Consider the following 21,905-nt stretch of genomic DNA (forward strand, 5'->3'; position numbering starts at 1 on the left):
GGGTACCGTATCCCCGGATAACATGTATGGATAGCGTACACATTCAAAATATATGTCTATACAGCATGAGGCAGGCTCAGACGGTGTTAGGCCCAGTATGGATTGCACGTCATTGCACAAAGGTTAGAAGGGGTACCGTATCCCCGGATAACATGTATGGATAGCGTACACATTCAAAATATATGTCTATACAGCATGAGGCAGGCTCAGACGGTGTTAGGCCCAGTATGGATTGCACGTCATTGCTCAAAGGTTAGAAAGGGTACCGTATCCCTGGATAACATGTATGGATAGCGTACACATTCAAAATATATGTCTATACAGCATGAGGCAGGCTCAGACGGTGTTAGGCCCAGTATGCATTGCACGTCATTGCACAAAGGTTAGAAAGGGTACCGTATCCCTGGATAACATGTATGGATAGCGTACACATTCAAAATATATGTCTATACAGCATGAGGCAGGCTCAGACGGTGTTAGGCCCAGTATGGATTGCACGTCATTGCACAAAGGTTAGAAGGGGTACCGTATCCCCGGATAACATGTATGGATAGCGTACACATTCAAAATATATGTCTATACAGCATGAGGCAGGCTCAGACGGTGTTAGGCCCAGTATGGATTGCACGTCATTGCACAAAGGTTAGAAAGGGTACCGTATCCCCGGATAACATGTATGGATAGCGTACACATTCAAAATATATGTCTATACAGCATGAGGCAGGCTCAGACGGTGTTAGGCCCAGTATGGATTGCACGTCATTGCACAAAGGTTAGAAAGGGTACCGTATCCCTGGATAACATGTATGGATAGCGTACACATTCAAAATATATGTCTATACAGCATGAGGCAGGCTCAGACGGTGTTAGGCCCAGTATGGATTGCACGTCATTGCACAAAGGTTAGAAAGGGTACCGTATCCCTGGATAACAAGTATGGATAGCGTACACATTCAAAATATATGTCTATACAGCATGAGGCAGGCTCAGACGGTGTTAGGGCCAGTATGGATTGCACGTCATTGCACAAAGGTTAGAAAGGGTACCGTATCCCCGGATAACATGTATGGATAGCGTACACATTCAAAATATATGTCTATACAGCATGAGGCAGGCTCAGACGGTGTTAGGCCCAGTATGGATTGCACGTCATTGCACAAAGGTTAGAAAGGGTACCGTATCCCTGGATAACATGTATGGATAGTGTACACATTCAAAATATATGTCTATACAGCATGAGGCAGGCTCAGACGGTGTTAGGCCCAGTATGGATTGCACGTCATTGCACGAAGGTTAGAAAGGGTACCGTATCCCTGGATAACATGTATGGATAGCGTACACATTCAAAATATATGTCTATACAGCATGAGGCAGGCTCAGACGGTGTTAGGCCCAGTATGGATTGCACGTCATTGCACAAAGGTTAGAAAGGGTACCGTATCCCCGGATAACATGTATGGATAGCGTACACATTCAAAATATATGTCTATACAGCATGAGGCAGGCTCAGACGGTGTTAGGCCCAGTATGGATTGCACGTCATTGCACAAAGGTTAGAAAGGGTACCGTATCCCCGGATAACATGTATGGATAGCGTACACATTCAAAATATATGTCTATACAGCATGAGGCAGGCTCAGACGGTGTTAGGCCCAGTATGGATTGCACGTCATTGCACAAAGGTTAGAAGGGGTACCGTATCCCCGGATAACATGTATGGATAGCGTACACATTCAAAATATATGTCTATACAGCATGAGACAGGCTCAGACGGTGTTAGGCCCAGTATGGATTGCACGTCATTGCACAAAGGTTAGAAAGGGTACCGTATCCCCGGATAACATGTATGGATAGCGTACACATTCAAAATATAAGTCTATACAGCATGAGGCAGGCTCAGACGGTGTTAGGCCCAGTATGGATTGCACGTCATTGCACAAAGGTTAGAAAGGGTACCGTATCCCTGGATAACATGTATGGATAGCGTACACATTCAAAATATATGTCTATACAGCATGAGGCAGGCTCAGACGGTGTTAGGCCCAGTATGGATTGCACGTCATTGCACAAAGGTTAGAAAGGGTACCGTATCCCTGGATAACATGTATGGATAGCGTACACATTCAAAATATATGTCTATACAGCATGAGGCAGGCTCAGACGGTGTTAGGCCCAGTATGGATTGCACGTCTTTGCACAAAGGTTAGAAGGGGTACCGTATCCCCGGATAACATGTATGGATAGCGTACACATTCAAAATATATGTCTATACAGCATGAGGCAGGCTCAGACGGTGTTAGGCCCAGTATGGTTTGCACGTCATTGCACAAAGGTTAGAAGGGGTACCGTATACCCAGATAACATGTATGGATAGCGTACACATTCAAAATATATGTCTATACAGCATGAGGCAGGCTCAGACGGTGTTAGGCCCAGTAAGGATTGCACGTCATTGCACAAAGGTTAGAAAGGGTACCGTATCCCTGGATAACATGTATGGATAGCGTACACATTCAAAATATATGTCTATAATGCATGAGGCAGGCTCAGACGGTGTTAGGCCCAGTATGGATTGCACGTCATTGCACAAAGGTTAGAAAGGGTACCGTATCCCCGGATAACATGTATGGATAGCGTACACATTCAAAATATATGTCTATACAGCATGAGGCAGGCTCAGACGGTGTTAGGCCCAGTATGGATTGCACGTCATTGCACAAAGGTTAGAAGGGGTACCGTATCCCCGGATAACATGTATGGATAGCGTACACATTCAAAATATATGTCTATACAGCATGAGGCAGGCTCAGACGGTGTTAGGCCCAGTATGGATTGCACGTCATTGCACAAAGGTTAGAAGGGGTACCGTATCCCCGGATAACATGTATGGATAGCGTACACATTCAAAATATATGTCTATACAGCATGAGGCAGGCTCAGACGGTGTTAGGCCCAGTATGGATTGCACGTCATTGCTCAAAGGTTAGAAAGGGTACCGTATCCCTGGATAACATGTATGGATAGCGTACACATTCAAAATATATGTCTATACAGCATGAGGCAGGCTCAGACGGTGTTAGGCCCAGTATGCATTGCACGTCATTGCACAAAGGTTAGAAAGGGTACCGTATCCCTGGATAACATGTATGGATAGCGTACACATTCAAAATATATGTCTATACAGCATGAGGCAGGCTCAGACGGTGTTATGCCCAGTATGGATTGCACGTCATTGCACAAAGGTTAGAAGGGGTACCGTATCCCCGGATAACATGTATGGGTAGCGTACACATTCAAAATATATGTCTATACAGCATGAGGCAGGCTCAGACGGTGTTAGGCCCAGTATGGATTGCACGTCATTGCACAAAGGTTAGAAAGGGTACCGTATCCCCGGATAACATGTATGGATAGCGTACACATTCAAAATATATGTCTATACAGCATGAGGCAGGCTCAGACGGTGTTAGGCCCAGTATGGATTGCACGTCATTGCACAAAGGTTAGAAAGGGTACCGTATCCCTGGATAACATGTATGGATAGCGTACACATTCAAAATATATGTCTATACAGCATGAGGCAGGCTCAGACGGTGTTAGGCCCAGTATGGATTGCACGTCATTGCACAAAGGTTAGAAAGGGTACCGTATCCCTGGATAACATGTATGGATAGCGTACACATTCAAAATATATGTCTATACAGCATGAGGCAGGCTCAGACGGTGTTAGGGCCAGTATGGATTGCACGTCATTGCACAAAGGTTAGAAAGGGTACCGTATCCCCGGATAACATGTATGGATAGCGTACACATTCAAAATATATGTCTATACAGCATGAGGCAGGCTCAGACGGTGTTAGGCCCAGTATGGATTGCACGTCATTGCACAAAGGTTAGAAAGGGTACCGTATCCCTGGATAACATGTATGGATAGTGTACACATTCAAAATATATGTCTATACAGCATGAGGCAGGCTCAGACGGTGTTAGGCCCAGTATGGATTGCACGTCATTGCACGAAGGTTAGAAAGGGTACCGTATCCCTGGATAACATGTATGGATAGCGTACACATTCAAAATATATGTCTATACAGCATGAGGCAGGCTCAGACGGTGTTAGGCCCAGTATGGATTGCACGTCATTGCACAAAGGTTAGAAAGGGTACCGTATCCCCGGATAACATGTATGGATAGCGTACACATTCAAAATATATGTCTATACAGCATGAGGCAGGCTCAGACGGTGTTAGGCCCAATATGGATTGCACGTCATTGCACAAAGGTTAGAAAGGGTACCGTATCCCCGGATAACATGTATGGATAGCGTACACATTCAAAATATATGTCTATACAGCATGAGGCAGGCTCAGACGGTGTTAGGCCCAGTATGGATTGCACGTCATTGCACAAAGGTTAGAAAGGGTACCGTATCCCTGGATAACATGTATGGATAGCGTACACATTCAAAATATATGTCTATACAGCATGAGGCAGGCTCAGACGGTGTTAGGCCCAGTATGGATTGCACGTCATTGCACAAAGGTTAGAAAGGGTACCGTATCCCCGGATAACATGTATGGATAGCGTACACATTCAAAATAAATGTCTATACAGCATGAGTCAGGCTCAGACGGTGTTAGGCCCAGTATGGATTGCACGTCATTGCACAAAGGTTAGAAAGGGTACCGTATCCCCGGATAACATGTATGGATAGCGTACACATTCAAAATATATGTCTATACAGCATGAGGCAGGCTCAGACGGTGTTAGGCCCAGTATGGATTGCACGTCATTGCACAAAGGTTAGAAAGGGTACCGTATCCCTGGATAACATGTATGGATAGCGTACACATTCAAAATATATGTCTATACAGCATGAGGCAGGCTCAGACGTTGTTAGGCCAGTATGGATTGCACGTCATTGCACAAAGGTTAGAAAGGGTACCGTATCCCCGGATAACATGTATGGATAGCGTACACATTCAAAATATATGTCTATACAGCATGAGGCAGGCTCAGACGGTGTTAGGCCCAGTATGGATTGCACGTCATTGCACAAAGGTTAGAAAGGGTACCGTATCCCCGGATAACATGTATGGATAGCGTACACATTCAAAATATATGTCTATACAGCATGAGGCAGGCTCAGACGGTGTTAGGCCCAGTATGGATTGCACGTCATTGCACAAAGGTTAGAAAGGGTACCGTATCCCTGGATAACATGTATGGATAGCATACACATTCAAAATATATGTCTATACAGCATGAGGCAGGCTCAGACGGTGTTAGGCCCAGTATGGATTGCACGTCATTGCACAAAGGTTAGAAAGGGTACCGTATCCCCGGATAACATGTATGGATAGCGTACACATTCAAAATATATGTCTATACAGCATGAGGCAGGCTCAGACGGTGTTAGGCCCAGTATGGATTGCACGTCATTGCACAAAGGTTAGAAGGGGTACCGTATCCCCGGATAACATGTATGGATAGCGTACACATTCAAAATATATGTCTATACAGCATGAGGCAGGCTCAGACGGTGTTAGGCCCAGTATGGATTGCACTTCATTGCACAAAGGTTAGAAGGGGTACCGTATCCCCGGATAACATGTATGGATAGCGTACACATTCAAAATATATGTCTATACAGCATGAGGCAGGCTCAGACGGTGTTAGGCCCAGTATGGATTGCACGTCATTGCACAAAGGTTAGAAGGGGTACCGTATCCCCGGATAACATGTATGGATAGCGTACACATTCAAAATATTTGTCTATACATCAGGAGGCAGGCTCAGACGGTGTCAGGCACAGTATGGATTTGACGTCCCATATTACACAGCGGAGGAGCAGGGAGAGGTAAAGATTGCAAATGCTGGGGCCCTGGCCAAGCAAGGGGGGCCCACTCGTGGGCGTCGGTACTGGCACTGGGCCACTCATAGTACAGCGGTGTGTCTGACGGCGGGTGTGCACCACCACCGTCAGAGACACTTGATTGCACTATGAGGGACCCAGTGCCAGTGCCCGCGCCCAAGAGTCGGCCTACCCACCTGTCCAGGGCAACGGCACTCGCACGGTGTCGTGCGCTAGGTGGTGACCCCGGCCATGGGGGGGAGGCAGCACAGTTAGGGATTTTTAGAAAGTGGCATATGTTGATGTTGGACATTCAACTGATGCAAAAGGCGAAATAGGTGAAGTACCAGGAAGAGGTGGACCAAAGCAAGCCATTTTTCTGTCACCCTATGTGTCATCAGGGGAAGGTGGGACAAAATCCTTGGAAACCCATGCGTGGTTCATTTTAATGAAGGTTAGATCATCCACATTTTGGGTTGACAGACGGGTCCTTTTTTCTGTCAGGATTGATCCAGCTGCACTGAAGACTCTTTCCGATAGCACACTTGCAGCTGGGCAAGCAAGCTCCTGTAAGGCATATTGGGCCAATTCAGGCCAGGTGTCCAGTTTAGCGGCCCAATAGTCAAAGGGGAATGACCTGTGTGGGAGAACATCGATATGGGAGGAAAAGTAGTTTGTAACCATAGTTGACAACTGCTGTCTCCTGTCACTTTCCATCGATGCAGTATTACCAGTTGTGTGAGCGGTATTTGAAAAATCAGTCCACAACATTGTCATGAAACCCATGTCTCCAACGCCACTTCTGCTGTGTGCACCACGAACACCTCTGCCAAGCTGCCCCCGGCCCGTACGGCTCGTGTGAGAACCATCACCGCTGCTGTGTGCTGGGAATGCCTCAAGCAACCGATTTACCAGAGTTGCTTGTTTATTAGCCAATATTAGGTCAAGGTTCTCCTGTGGCATGATGTTTTGTAATTTGCCTTTATAGTGTGGATCCAGGATGCTGGCCAACCAGTAGTCGTCATCGTTCATCATTTTGGCAATGCGGGGGTCCCTTTTTAGGATCCGCAAGGCATAATCTGACATGTGGGCCAATGTTACCGGTGTCAATGATGCACTGCGAGTGCTGGGTGGAGGAGCACTTTCTGGCAAATCCACATCCCTCCAGTCACGCACAAACCCTGTACCAGACCCTGCCACGCCAACATTTTCACTTGCCCCACGAGATGCATCCTCCTCCCCTAAGTAATCATCCCCATCATCCTCCTCCTCCTCCTCTTCTTCCTCCACCTCGTCCAGGAGAGGTCCCTGAGCAGACAATGGCTGAATGTCATCAAGGATTCCCTCCTCCTCTTCCTCCTCATCAACATTGGCTGCAGACGCCTGCTCCTTAAGGTGCGTCAAAGTTTGCATGAGCAGACGCATAAGTGGGATGCTCATGCTTAGGATGGCGTCGTCTGCGCTTACCAGCCGTGTGCATTCCTCAAAACACTGAAGGACTTTACAAAGGTCTTTCAGCTTCGACCACTGCACGCCTGTCAACTCCATGTCTGCTCTCAAAGTGCCTGGCCGTGTATCCTCCCACAAATGCATTATGGCCTGCCTCTGCTCGCACAGCCGCTCCACCATGTGCAGGGTGGAGTTCCACCTTGTTGCAATGTCGATAATGAGGCGGTGGTTGAGAAGGTGGAGCAATCGCTGCAGCTTCTGCATACGAACGGAGTGTACAGGCGACCGGCGGATGTGCGCGCACAGTCTTCGCACCTTCTGGAGCAGGGCTGTTAACTCCGGATAATTTTTGAGGAAGCACTGCACCACCAGGTTCAAGGTGTGAGCCAAGCAAGGTATGTTGCTGAGTTTTGAAAGGGCTATGGCTGCCACAAAATTACGGCCGTTATCACTAACTACCTTGCCTGCCTCAAGATGTACACTGCCCAGCCATGACTCAGTTTGTCGCTTCAAGTACTCGGCCAGCACCTCGGTGGTGTGTCTGTCGCCCAAACACATCATCTGCAACACAGCCTGCTGACGCTTTCCACTAGCTGCTCGATAGGGGGACACATCGTGTGCAACAGTGGCAGCTGCAGATGGAGTGCTCGTACGACTGCGCTCTGTGGACGAGCTGTCGCTTCTGGAGAAGGAGGAGGAGGGTCGAACGCCTACAGCCAACTGTTTCCTAGACCGTGGGCTAGGCAGCACTGTCCCACCACCGCTGTCCCCTGTGGACCCTGCATCCACCACATTAACCCAGTGCGCAGTGATGGACACGTAAAGGCCCTGGCCATGCCGACTGGACCATGCATCAGTTGTGAGGTGCACCTTTCCGCTCACTGACTGCTTGAGTGCATGGACAATGCGGTCTTTCACATGATGGTGGAGGGCTGGGATGGCTTTGCGAGAGAAGAAGTGGCGACTGGGTAGGTCATAGCGTGGTACTGCATAGGCCATAAGTTCGCGGAAAGCTGTGCTTTCCACCAACCGAAAGGGCATCATCTCAAACGAGATTAGTTTGGCAATGTGGGCGTTCAAACCCAGTGTACGCGGATGAGAGACTGAGTACTTTCTTGACCTACTCATAGTGTCTGGGAGGGTGAGCTGGACTTGAGAGCTGCATATGGTGGAAGTAGCGGTGGACAGGGCGGACTGAGAGAGGGTTGATGATGGTGATGGAGTTGGTGTTCTTTCTGATGGCCTAGAATCAGTCTTTCGTTGATATAACAGTGGGATTCCCTGACTGCTGTGGCCTTGCAACGACACCTCAACATTTGCTGCTGTGCTAACCGGTGTGCTTACAGTGGGGAAACAATGTAGCGTTGCTGACTACCTTCGTTGTGATCAGTTGCACATGTGGCACTTGAGGTTTGGTGTTGTGTCCACGCTTGCAAGTGCATGCTGGTTAAATGTCTAAGCATGCAACTGGTATTCAAATTTTTCAGATTTTTCCCTCGGCTAAAGGTCTTTGCGCACTTCTTACATATAACCTTGGCCTGATCATGAGGATTTTGTTCAAAAAACTGCCACACTGCACTCTTCCTACTTTGGCAGACATTTTGCGGCCTAGCACGCTGTGATCTTTTGACCCTCTGGACAAGCTGTCCAGCAACTCTTTTGATGTTTGGAACCTGTCTTTGGAGTGCTCCGGGCCTGCCAGATAACAGCTGTTGCGATGTCGATGTCTGCTGTGGATGCTCCTCATCTGAGCTTTTGGAAGCAGCACCCTCTTCCCCCAATGGATGCCAATCTGGGTCAACAACTGGGTCATCCATCACTTCCTCCTCTATGTCATGTGCTCCTTTCTCTGTGTCACCATGTATGGTGGTATAGTGTGCGGGAAGGGGCACCTGAGTCTCATCAGGGTCAAAATCTGGCTCTGTACACTGCGAGGACAATGTAGTGCTCTGAGTGAATGTACCAGCAGAATCATCCATCAGCGGCTGTGCATCAGTGCACTCCATGTCAGATTCATCTTGGCCTGGGTAATTCACCATTTGACTTGATAATCCAGGCATGGTATGTGAAAACAGCTCCATGGAGTAATCAGTAGTATGGCCTGCGTCATCCTTCAATCTTGGTTGGGGTGAAGGACACAAGGAAAGGTGTGGTTCATGAACATGAGCCTCCAATGACGACTCAGTGCTTTTACTTTTTACAACTGAAGAAGAGGAGGCGATAGAGCTGGAGGCTGAGTCAGCAATGTAAGACAAAACTTTTTCCTGATGCTCTGCCTTTAAAAGCGGTTTGCCAACTCCTAGAAAACTAAGCGTTCGAGGCCTTATGTAGACAGACGATGACGCAGGGTCAGCACCTCCTGCATTTGGTCCTATTTTGCTCTTGCCACTACCATCAGATCCACCACCAACACCATCATTACCAGCTGCCAACCCCCGCCCAATTCCACGGCCTCTTCCACCAGCCTTCCTCATTTTTGGTAGAAATGTAGACAAAATCCAACAAACTATATAGTAATGTAAAACAAGGTACAAGGTGTCTATAGGACAGGGGAGTTTTAGAATTTCTGCACACACTTGTGGACAGTGGACACTTGTGGATTGTGTGCGGCCCACTGATATCTGAGCGCTATGTGACACGCTCGATGGCACAGCTGCCTGTGACCAAAGTGACGAGAGGATAATGGAGATTTTGAATCTCCGCGTACACTTTTGTACACTGGACACTTGTGGATTGTGTGCGGCCCACTGATATCTGAGCGCTATGTGACACGCTCGATGGCACAGCTGCCTGTGACCAAAGTGACGAGAGGATAATGGAGATTTTGAATCTCTGCGTACACTTGTGGACAGTGGACACTTGTGGATTGTGTGCGGCCCACTGATATCTGAGCGCTATGTGACACGCTCGATGGCACAGCTGCCTGTGACCAAAGTGACGAGAGGATAATGGAGATTTTGAATCTCTGCGTACACTTGTGGACAGTGGACACTTGTGGATTGTGTGCGGCCCACTGATATCTGAGCGCTATGTGACACGCTCGATGGCACAGCTGCCTGTGACCAAAGTGACGAGAGGATAATGGAGATTTTGAATCTCTGCGTACACTTGTGGACAGTGGACACTTGTGGATTGTGTGCGGCCCACTGATATCTGAGCGCTATGTGACACGCTCGATGGCACAGCTGCCTGTGACCAAAGTGACGAGAGGATAATGGAGATTTTGAATCTCTGCGTACACTTTTGGACACTGGACACTTGTGGATTGTGTGCGGCCCACTGATATCTGAGCGCTATGTGACACGCTCGATGGCACAGCTGCCTGTGACCAAAGTGACGAGAGGATAATGGAGATTTTGAATCTCTGCGTACACTTTTGGACACTGGACACTTGTGGATTGTGTGCGGCCCACTGATATCTGAGCGCTATGTGACACGCTCGATGGCACAGCTGCCTGTGACCAAAGTGACGAGAGGATAATGGAGATTTTGAATCTCTGCGTACACTTGTGGACAGTGGACACTTGTGGATTGTGTGCGGCCCACTGATATCTGAGCGCTATGTGACACGCTCGATGGCACAGCTGCCTGTGACCAAAGTGACGAGAGGATAATGGAGATTTTGAATCTCTGCGTACACTTGTGGACAGTGGACACTTGTGGATTGTGTGCGGCCCACTGATATCTGAGCGCTATGTGACACGCTCGATGGCACAGCTGCCTGTGACCAAAGTGACGAGAGGATAATGGAGATTTTGAATCTCTGCGTACACTTTTGGACACTGGACACTTGTGGATTGTGTGCGGCCCACTGATATCTGAGCGCTATGTGACACGCTCGATGGCACAGCTGCCTGTGACCAAAGTGACGAGAGGATAATGGAGATTTTGAATCTCTGCGTACACTTTTGGACACTGGACACTTGTGGATTGTGTGCGGCCCACTGATATCTGAGCGCTATGTGACACGCTCGATGGCACAGCTGCCTGTGACCAAAGTGACGAGAGGATAATGGAGATTTTGAATCTCTGCGTACACTTTTGGACACTGGACACTTGTGGATTGTGTGCGGCCCACTGATATCTGAGCGCTATGTGACACGCTCGATGGCACAGCTGCCTGTGACCAAAGTGACGAGAGGATAATGGAGATTTTGAATCTCTGCGTACACTTTTGGACACTGGACACTTGTGGATTGTGTGCGGCCCACTGATATCTGAGCGCTATGTGACACGCTCGATGGCACAGCTGCCTGTGACCAAAGTGACGAGAGGATAATGGAGATTTTGAATCTCTGCGTACACTTTTGGACACTGGACACTTGTGGATTGTGTGCGGCCCACTGATATCTGAGCGCTATGTGACACGCTCGATGGCACAGCTGCCTGTGACCAAAGTGACGAGAGGATAATGGAGATTTTGAATCTCTGCGTACACTTTTGGACACTGGACACTTGTGGATTGTGTGCGGCCCACTGATATCTGAGCGCTATGTGACACGCTCGATGGCACAGCTGCCTGTGACCAAAGTGACGAGAGGATAAGGGAGATTGGATTGCTTTTAAAAAAGCGGTTTGGGGAGCAGTGGGTAAACAGCAATGCCAGCGTGTAAGGAAGCCTTAGAAGGCAGCCCAACAACCAACACCACTGATACACCACAATATAGCCTCCCCTTGCACTGCACACACAGTGACTTGTGTGTTGTGCAGGCCAAATCGCTAGCAGCAGAAGCAGTTTTTTTGTCTTCTTCCCTGCCTAACGCTCTCCCTACAGAATCAGCAGCAACCTCTCCCTATACTAAGATCGGCAGAAGTAAGATGGCGGTCGGCGTGCACGCCCTTTTATACCCCCTGTGACACCCACCAAAGCAAGCCAATCACTTGCATGCCCTTCTGAAAGATGGTGGTGACCCGTGCCTATGTCATCACGTTGCCCACAGTGTCCGTGGATCCTGATTGGCTGAAAAAGAGCGCAAAACAAACTTTTGAAACGCGACTTTGGCGCGTAAGTCGCCGACCTCGTGGCCGACCTCATCCTAGGGTCGGGTTTCGTTTCATGAAACCCGACTTTGCCAAAAGTCGGCGACTTTTGAATTTTTTCGACCCGTTTCGCTCAACTCTAGTGGCAGGCCATGAGGCATCCATCAGTATTTGTAGAGGGTCATCAGGCAGCCCTCACTATTGTCAGATGGCCATCAGGTGGCCCTCAATCTTATTTTAGAGGTCCAGCAGTCAGCCCTCACTAAGCATTTTTGGAGAGCCATTAGACGACTATGCTTTGCATAGCCGTAAATTGTTATTGCAATATAATTTATTCATCTGATGGGCAAATTTTCTTTTTCGTATTAATATTGTAAAGTTTGAAACTTGGAGAGCCAGTAGGCAACCATCATAATTTATAGAGGGTCAACAGGCGGCCCTTACAATTTATAAAGGGACAGAAGGTGACCCTTGCAATTGATGGAGGGACAGCAGGCAGCCCTCACTATTTTTAGTGGGCCAACAGGTGTCTTGTGGACAGAAGAGACCAATATAGAGCTTTTTGGTAAAAGCACATCATTATATAGTTTACTATAAATAAAAGAACACAGTAGTTACAGTCAAATACGATGGAGGTTCATAGATAATTTTGGGGTTGTTTTCCTGTCTCTGAGCTTGGGTGCCAAGGCATCATGAAATGTGAAAATTCAAAAGAATTTTGCAGAACTCTCCTGAAAATGTTTCCAATCGCCTACTCCAAACACTGAATTTCACCTCCAACACCTTATCAGGAAGTAAGAGCTATCACTGACAATTCCAAAGTGACAGTATTGAGTATATATACCAGAGGGGGGTGGCCAACACAGAACAGCTGAGTCAATTCAGAATGAAGAGCTACAGGAGATTAACTGAACTGATTAATAGTTGCAATGGCAGAGCAAGGAAAAGTTGCACTATATAATAGGATGCTGAAGCAGTTATAATCAGTGCAGGATGTTGTGTGATCAAACACTGCATCTTCTGGCCCTTCTTTGTTGCTGCATCCCCTTGGCAAACTTGCTGTTAGGGTACCGTTACATCTAGCGATGCACCAGCGATCCCGACTAGAGATATGACGCAGTCAGGATCACTGGTGCATCGCTAGGTGGTCGCTAATGAGCTGCCACTCAGGCAGATCTCACCAGCGACATCGCAGGGGACGGGGATCGCTACTTACCTGTCAGACGCGGCGATCCTGCGTCCTCCCGCCCGGCTCCACTCGTCGCTCGTCGTCACAGCAGGAAGTGCCGCAGGAAGTGACCGATGAGGAATGATCCAGCAGCTTCTTGCGCGATCAGCGATAACCAGCGGGGGAGCCGGTCGGAGGTAATTATCACATGCAGCGATATCGCTAGCAATATCGCTGTAACGTCACAAAATCGGTGACTTTACAGCGATATTGCTAGCGATATCGCGGTGTGTAACGGGGGCTTTACTTTCAGTATAGGGACTCGCAATTCATATGGTACTCTTGATCTGGGTTGTGAGCTTGTGTTTTTTGGCCAAAATATCAACTAAGACTTCAGATATTATTTTTCATCTATCCAAGATGCCTCCAAGCCCTGTAATGTTGTTGTGAGGAATTGGGGGTATCTGTCCATGTGGAGTGCACATATAAAGTGATACATAGCCCATCTGATCTACTAATATGAACCTCACCAATAGGCTGTTACCCAGCATGGTACACTACACATAGAGCATCAGTGTGTTGGCAACCTTATAACAACATTGTCTGTTTATTTCTAATATTAAGCAACCGCCTTTCCCCATGGATAATAGGTATACAATTTGTTGTTTAAAAGTATTTTGCACCTTTTATCATGGAGGCTTGCTACATTCTGCAATGCATTAATAATGTGTTCAAGTATTGGTAAGTACAGCTGCATTTTTCTGTGATTTTTTTTTCCTTTATGTTACTTTGATGTGGTTTGCATTCCTCCAGACACTATAGAGCCCCATCTTGGGATTGTGGGAATCATGGGCCCATGTGTTTTCAAATGCCAGGGCTGAATTTAAGTCCCAGTTTGGGTCATGCAAATGTGTGTCCACTATTTCCAGAAGAAAGAAGGCTTTTACTTCACCATGGAAAGATTTATTATTATTGTAAAAAAGAATTCCTTACCCAAACATGTTCTGATAATTAACTAAAATGTCTTAAATTTAACGTAAATTTATAATTTTTCCTGTCCTTCCTTATTATAATTAAGACAACTTGTAAGAAATAAACAAACTTATTTTATATTGCCATGAAGTGAAAACAATGCTCTTACTTTTGAGGGTCGAAAGGCTCATACAAACAGCTGTGTAACGAACCAATAATGCGTGGACCAATACATGGACTGGCCTGAGGGTGATCGCCTCAGAAAAATATTTGAACCTGTCATGCTTTGGTTGGGAAACCCATGGTCATTCCATGTGTTGCAGTCCGAGATCCACGAACATTTCCATGAGCCCTTGCTTTTAGGCTAGCTACGCGCTAAATAAAACACATGCAAACAATGCATTAGAAAAGCTTAACTTAACGACTGTATAAGTAAATGTCATAAAAGCATTAAGTCAATTTATCGCGAAATTATGTAGATGAATTTCCTTTCGATCCTTAAAATGTAATAAATGTAACTTTAGCTAGATGACTGTGTTATCCGTAAGAAAAGAAGCGCTCTTTGAAAGATCCCAAGTTTAATGTTGCTTGTCATGGTTTAGACTCATTTACATCTCTGCTGTTTCATTGAATATGTTAATCGCGTCTCATGATAGAGAATGTCTAAAAATAACAAGTCAATTATACATTTGGGTTAATGATTTTAATGTTAAACATGAGGCAAACAGTCTCCCTACTGGATTGATTGGTCAGGAGACTGAATGTATTTGTGGAAATGAAAGATTTGGCATGTCTTACAAGTCGGTCACATATATAATTTCTGATTTGTGCTATGATGAGTGCGACTTAAATTTTGAAGCACATTAGCTTTATTAAAGGAGTACTTTGCTAAACACTGTAGTATACTTTTAAGTGGCTATCCATTGCATTATATTATAGATTATATTTTTACTATATTTCACATACGAGATCAGTGTGATATTAAACATTTAACATAATACATATTCATCTCCTTCTGATCCCTGCAGCTCCTCCACACAGCTGCATGGGTCCCTCATCATAACCACATTCCCTCTTTCACTGGTGTATGACCGCGACCACTGCAGCCATTCATTGGCTGCAGTGATAACACACCAAACACTCCAGAATAGTGGAGACCTGCAGGGAGATTACGGCAGTGGTAAAAAATTATTACAGGTAATTGGTAATATACGTTATCTATCTTAAGTGGTTATTAAATCCCTGTATTAGGCATCATCCACTGTTTGCAGTAGATATATCATCAAATATTTTTTTCTTTTTTATGGGTTTTTATATTTATTATACACTTAGCAGATTGATTTTAGGCATATCACATTCCTGCTACTAAACTCTATTTCTACTGATATACTATCTCCTAAAGAGCAATCTGACAAGACATTGATCACTCTCAGACCAATGTTATTTTACGAGTCAATCACAAGTCATACTTTTTCCCATGGAGACTGTCCAAGGAAAGAATCGCAGCATGCACAATTTCCATCCAATAGTCAGATAGAACTTGGTCATCCAAGTCAATGAGTCCATGGAAAATATAGGACTGTACACAGTTGAAATCCAAGTGTGGTGCAATTTTCAAGGACTGACAGAATAGAGAAGAGGGAAAAACTTTTCTTTCCCATCATCTATACGTCAAAGAAAATGTGATTACACTGTGATAAAATTCTTGGCCCGATTCTCTCAGATGAAAGAAAATACTGTGTGACAATAGCCTTATCCTACCCTATAGCAGAAAATCATGAGGGGCTATAGTTCATCGGTAACTGCTGCTTTATAGCTACTATAAAAGAGAAGGTAGCTGACACGAAACACATGTTGGGGCTGGTGGCACATCATCCTATATACCACAGCATGGGAAAGAACCTGTATGGACATGGTGTGGCTTGACTCGATATATATGAGGCACAGTGGCTCAGTGGTTAGTACTGCAGCCTTGCAGCGCTGGAGTCCTAGGTTCAAATTCCACCAAGGACAACATCTGCAAGGAGTTTGTATGTTCTCCCCACGTTTGCGTGGGTTTCTTCTGGGTACTTTGGTTTCCTTCCTCATTCCAAAGACATACTGATAGGGATTTTAGATTGTAAGCCCCATTGGGGACAGTACCAATAATGTCTGTAAAGCGCTATATACTGTAAATGAGTAAAATAAATAAAATAATATATATATAGTGATGCAGTAAACTCTGTTACAGCTAGGGGGCACTGTGTATGCACTTCAGGATGCGCTTGAAGGCATAATTATGATGGTGAATTAGGGACTGGCATTATTGTTAATGGCTGTTATGTGTCGCAGAGGTTTTCTGCTCTGTAAGCCCAAAATGATATGGCTATGCTGGGACTTATAGTTCCACAAGTGTTTGTTGTGCATTACTTATAAGTGAGGCTTATAGGGTTAGTCAGAGAGCTGGGCAGGAATTGACTAACCACACATGCACCACCCATCCATGTGGTTGGTTACAACCATATAATGTGACTGAGGTCTGGTCACATGGGCAGAGTGTATGGACCTGAATGATTCAGAGTGCTAGGTCCTGGAAGGTCTGTGTTGGAAGGTCCCGGGTGGGGAGGAACTTCCTGAGGAGCATGAGGTGAGACCTTGGACCTGGTGGCCTGGTGTTGGATGAACATCCTGAATAGCACCCAGACAGGCCACAAGTGTGTGCAGAGCCTGGGATAGCCCTACACTGAGAAAGATGCTGTCCTGTTGAGGACCTTGGACTGATGAGGAGTCAGCCTGTGAAGCAGGAGCTCCTGCGAGGTAACTCCAGGTATGGGGAAAGAACTATGTGCACTGACAAAAGTCAGTCACTGAACTGTGCGGTCACCTGGTAACAGGAGAGAGTCAGGCATAACTAGTGAATGCTTTGTAAAGCCATATGTGATGAAGTAAAGGACTATGTGTAAGCTGGTCATGTGCAACCTGGCTTATGGTGTGGTTTATGACTTTTAAATAAACCCTATGGACTGTTTTGTGTAGAAAACCATGACTGACTACGTTAATCCGCAGCCAAGCGAGTGTTCCCCAACACACACAGTAGGCTCTATGCCACAATATACAGTAGGGAAAAAAGTATTTAGTGAGCCACCAATTGTGCAAGTTCTCTCACTTAAAAAGATAGGCCTGTAATTCGCATCATAGGTAGACCACAGCAATGAGAGTCAAAATGAGAAACAAATCCAGAAAATCACCTTGTCTTATTTGGCAAGATTTATTTTGCATATTTTGGTGGAAAATAAGTATTTGGTCATTAACAAAAGTTCATCTTTTGTTATATATCCTTTGTTGGCAATGGTCAACACAGACTTTTAAATCCCTCCAAAGACTTTCTATGGGGTTGAGATCAGGTGACTGGCTAGGCCTTTCCAGGACCTTCATATACTTCTTAAGAAGTCACTCCTTCGTTGCCCTGGTGGTGTGCTTTTGATTATTATCATGCTGAAAGACTCATCCACGATTCATCTTCAATGCCCCTGCTGATGGAACGAGGTTTGCACTCAAAATCTCACAATACATGGTCCCATTCATTCTTTCATGTACACGGATCAGTCATCCTGGTCCCTTTGCAGAGAAACAGCCCCAAAGAATGTTGTTGCCACCCCCATGCTTCACAGTAGGTATGGTGTTCTTTGGATGCAACTCAGCATTCTGTCTCCTACAAACACGATGAGTTTTGTTTCTACCAAAAGTTCTACTTTGGTTTCATCAGATGATATTACATTCTCCCAACACTCTTCTGGATAATTCAAATGCTCTCTAGCAAACTTCAGATGGGCCGGACATGTACTGGCCCTGGCGGTGTAGTGTGTTTCTGATGTTAGCCTTTGTTACGGTGGCCATAGATCTATGCAGGTCATTCACTAGGTCACCCTGTGTGGTTCTGGGATTATTGCTCACCGTTCTTGTGATCATTTTGACCCCATGGGGTGAGATCTTGCGTGGAGCCCCAGATTGAGGTAGATTATTATTTGTCTTGTATGTCTTTTATTTTTTTTTATTGCTCCCACAGTTGATTTCATCACACCAAGTTACTTGTCTATTGCAGATTCAGTCTTCCCAGCCTGATGCAGGGCTACAATTTTGTTTCTGTTGTCTTTTGACAGCTCTTTAGTCTTCATCATAGTGGAGTTTGGAGTGTGACTGTTTGATATTGTGGACAAGTGTTTTTTTCACTGATAACAAGTTTAAATAGGTGCCATTGCTACAGGTAATGAGTGGAGGACAGAGAGGCCTCTTAAACAAGAAGTTACAGATCTGTGAGAGCCAGAAATCTTGCATGTTTTTAGGTCACCAAATACTTATTTTCCACCATAATTTGCAAAATAAATCTTGCAAAATCAGACAATGTGATTTTCTGGATTTGTTTTCTCATTTTGACTCTCATAGTTGTGGTCTACCTATGATGTCAATTCCAGGCTTCTCTCTCATCTTTTTAAGTGGGAGAACTTGCACAATTCGTGACTGACTACATTCTTTTTATTTCCCCAATGTATTATGTTTATGTAACAAACTTATACCTTTATATACACATTTGTTGGCCATATTGCTCCGTTTTTTCATTCTTTTACATAGTATATAGTGTATAGTGTCAGTAAACATGTACAGATGCTTCTCACAAAATTAGAGTATCATCAAAAGTTAATTTATTTCAGTTCTTCAATACAAAAAGTGAATCTCATATACTATATAGAGTCATTACAAACGGGGTGATCTATTTCAAGTGTTTATTTCTGTTAATGTTGATGATTATGGCATACAGCCAATGAAAACCCAAAAGTCATTATCTCAGTAAATTAGAATACTTTACAACACCAGCTTCAAAATGATTTTAAAATCTGAAATGTTGGCCTACTGAAATGTATGTACAGTAAATGCACTCAATACTTGGTAGGGATTTCTTTTGCATCAATTTGTGCATCAATGTGACATGGCATGGAGGCGATCAGCCTGTGGCACTGCTGAGGTGTAATGGAAGCCCAGGTTGCTTTGATAGCAGCCTTCAGCTCATCTGCATTGCTGGGTCTAGTGTCTCTCATCTTCCTCATGACAATACTCCATATCTATGGGGTTAAGGTTAGGCAAGTTTGCTGCCAATCAAGCACAGTGATACCGTTGTTTTTATTGGTACTTTTGGCAGTGTGGACAGGTGCCAAGACCTGCTGGAGAACGCAATTTTCATCTCTGAAAAGCTTGTAGGCAGAGGGAAAAATGAAGCGCTTTAAAATTTCCTGGTAGATGGCTGCGCTGACTTTGGACCTACACCAGCAGATGACATGGCTCCCCAAACCATGATGTTTGGGGAGCCATGATTGTGGAAACTTCACACTAGACCTCAAGCAGCAGCTTGGATTGTGTGCCTCTCCAGTCTTCCTCCAGACTCTGGGACCTTCAGTTCCAAATGAAATGCAAAATCTACAACACCTTGGACCACTGAGCAGCAGTCCAGTTATTTTCCTCCTTGGCCCAAGTAAGACACTTTTGGCATTGTCTATTGGTCATGAGTGGCTTGACACAAGGAATGCACCACTTCTAGCCCATGTCCTGAATACATCTGTGTGTGGTGGCTTCTGGAGCAATAACTCCAGCAGCAATCTACTCCCCGAAATTGTTGAATGACCTTTTCTTAACAATCCTTTCAAGGCTGCGGTTATCCCGGTTGCTTGTGCATCCTTTTCTACCACACTTACTCCTTCCACTCAACTTTCCATTAATATTCTTGGATACAGCACTCTGTGAACAACCAGCTCCTTTAGCAATGACCTTTTGTGGCTTACCCTCCTTGTGGAGTGTGTCAATGACTGCCTTCTTGACATTTGTAAAGTCAGCAGTTTTCCCCTTGATTGTGGAGCCTACTGACACAGACTAAGGGACCTTTCTAAATGATTATGAAGCCTTTGCAGGTGTTTTTTATTAATTGTTACTGAGTTACTGAGATAATACTTTTGGGTTTTCATTGGCTGTAAGCCATAATCATCAACATTAACAGAAAGGCGTCTGACCGATATCCAAGAGTATCATTTCTCCTTGCGGAGAATGACATGCTAAGCACGTCGAGATGAGGAGACTTAAAGCCACAATGCTCCTCTGGGAAATATGCTAATTATGCAAATTGTCTCTTCAGAGAGGACGAGGACTAGAACTCTAGTGCCACCTATTGGAAGTTTCAATCCTAAAAGTCAATGTCGACCCTTTACCGAGCCTTGTTACACGACTTAGGATAAAAGCCAAGCCAGAATCTCAATTTGCAGACACTGTGTTTCGGGGCACTGCCCCTCATCAGTGCAAAGTGTGAGATCTGGTTTGGCTGTGAGAGAGGCGTCTGCCCGATATCCAAGAGTATCATTTCTCCTTGCGGAGAATGACACGCTAAGCATGTCGAGATGAGGAGACTTAAAGCCACAATGCTCCTCTGGGAAATATGCTAATTATGCAAATTGTCTCTTCAGAGAGGAAGAGGACTAGAACTCTAGTGCCACCTATTGGAATTAGCATATTTCCCAGAGGAGCATTGCGGCTTTAAGTCTCCTCATCTCGACATGCTTAGCATGTCATTCTCCGCAAGGAGAAATGATACTCTTGGACATTAACAGAAATAAACACTTGAAGCAGATCATTCTGTTTGTAATGACTCAATATAATATATAAATTTCACTTTTTGAATTTAAGAGCTGAAATAAATTATGTTTTTGATGACATTCTAATTTTGTGAGAAGCACCTGTATATCACTCTTAATTTTCCTGGTTTTTTTTTTACAACCTATGCTTCTCTAGATAGACTACCTATTGTGACTAAGTTATCTTTATAAACATAGGGATACATATTTTGGCAATCTTGGAGTATTACATAGCTTTAGGTATCTCTTTTGAATTGGGTGTTGAAGTCATTCGTTTTCGCACACCCAAACACAGATAATAGAAGGGACCCTCTGTTAGGGATGGTGGAACACACTAAATAATAGAAAGTGCGTTCGTCGCCCGGGGTCCACCGTGCAGAAGGTGTTACACTGCTGCTAGGTAATGGTGGACACTCAATATGGCGGTATATCGCACGCGGGTTGAACATCACCCGGTGTGTGCTGGGTGTGCTCTGTTGACTAACAGAGACACCAAAGCAATAAACATAAATACCGAGCCTGTTGGACTCACAGGTCTCAGTGGAATGCACGCACGGTATATGGTCACAGGACTAGAGCCCAAGACACAGGGTCAGTGTCCGTCTAGACCTACCGTGCGTGCAGCGTCGCTACCGCAGATGCCGACAAGTGCTGCTGACTGCTGCGCGGCGACTGACACAGCCGCTATACGACAATGCACAGGAGGGGGCGCACTGTCGGACGCTAGTTCTGTGGTTATATGCACTGTGGCCTGTAGCATGCCACTGACTGGCGCTGACTTTATGACTAAGTCCCTATCCACACACATAATATCAGAGGGAGAGGAATCTTA

This window comes from Dendrobates tinctorius, unplaced genomic scaffold (genome assembly GCF_039654945.1).
Source record: "Dendrobates tinctorius isolate UK_male_01 unplaced genomic scaffold, ASM3965494v1 ptg000039l, whole genome shotgun sequence".
Taxonomy (NCBI): Eukaryota; Metazoa; Chordata; class Amphibia; order Anura; family Dendrobatidae; genus Dendrobates; species Dendrobates tinctorius.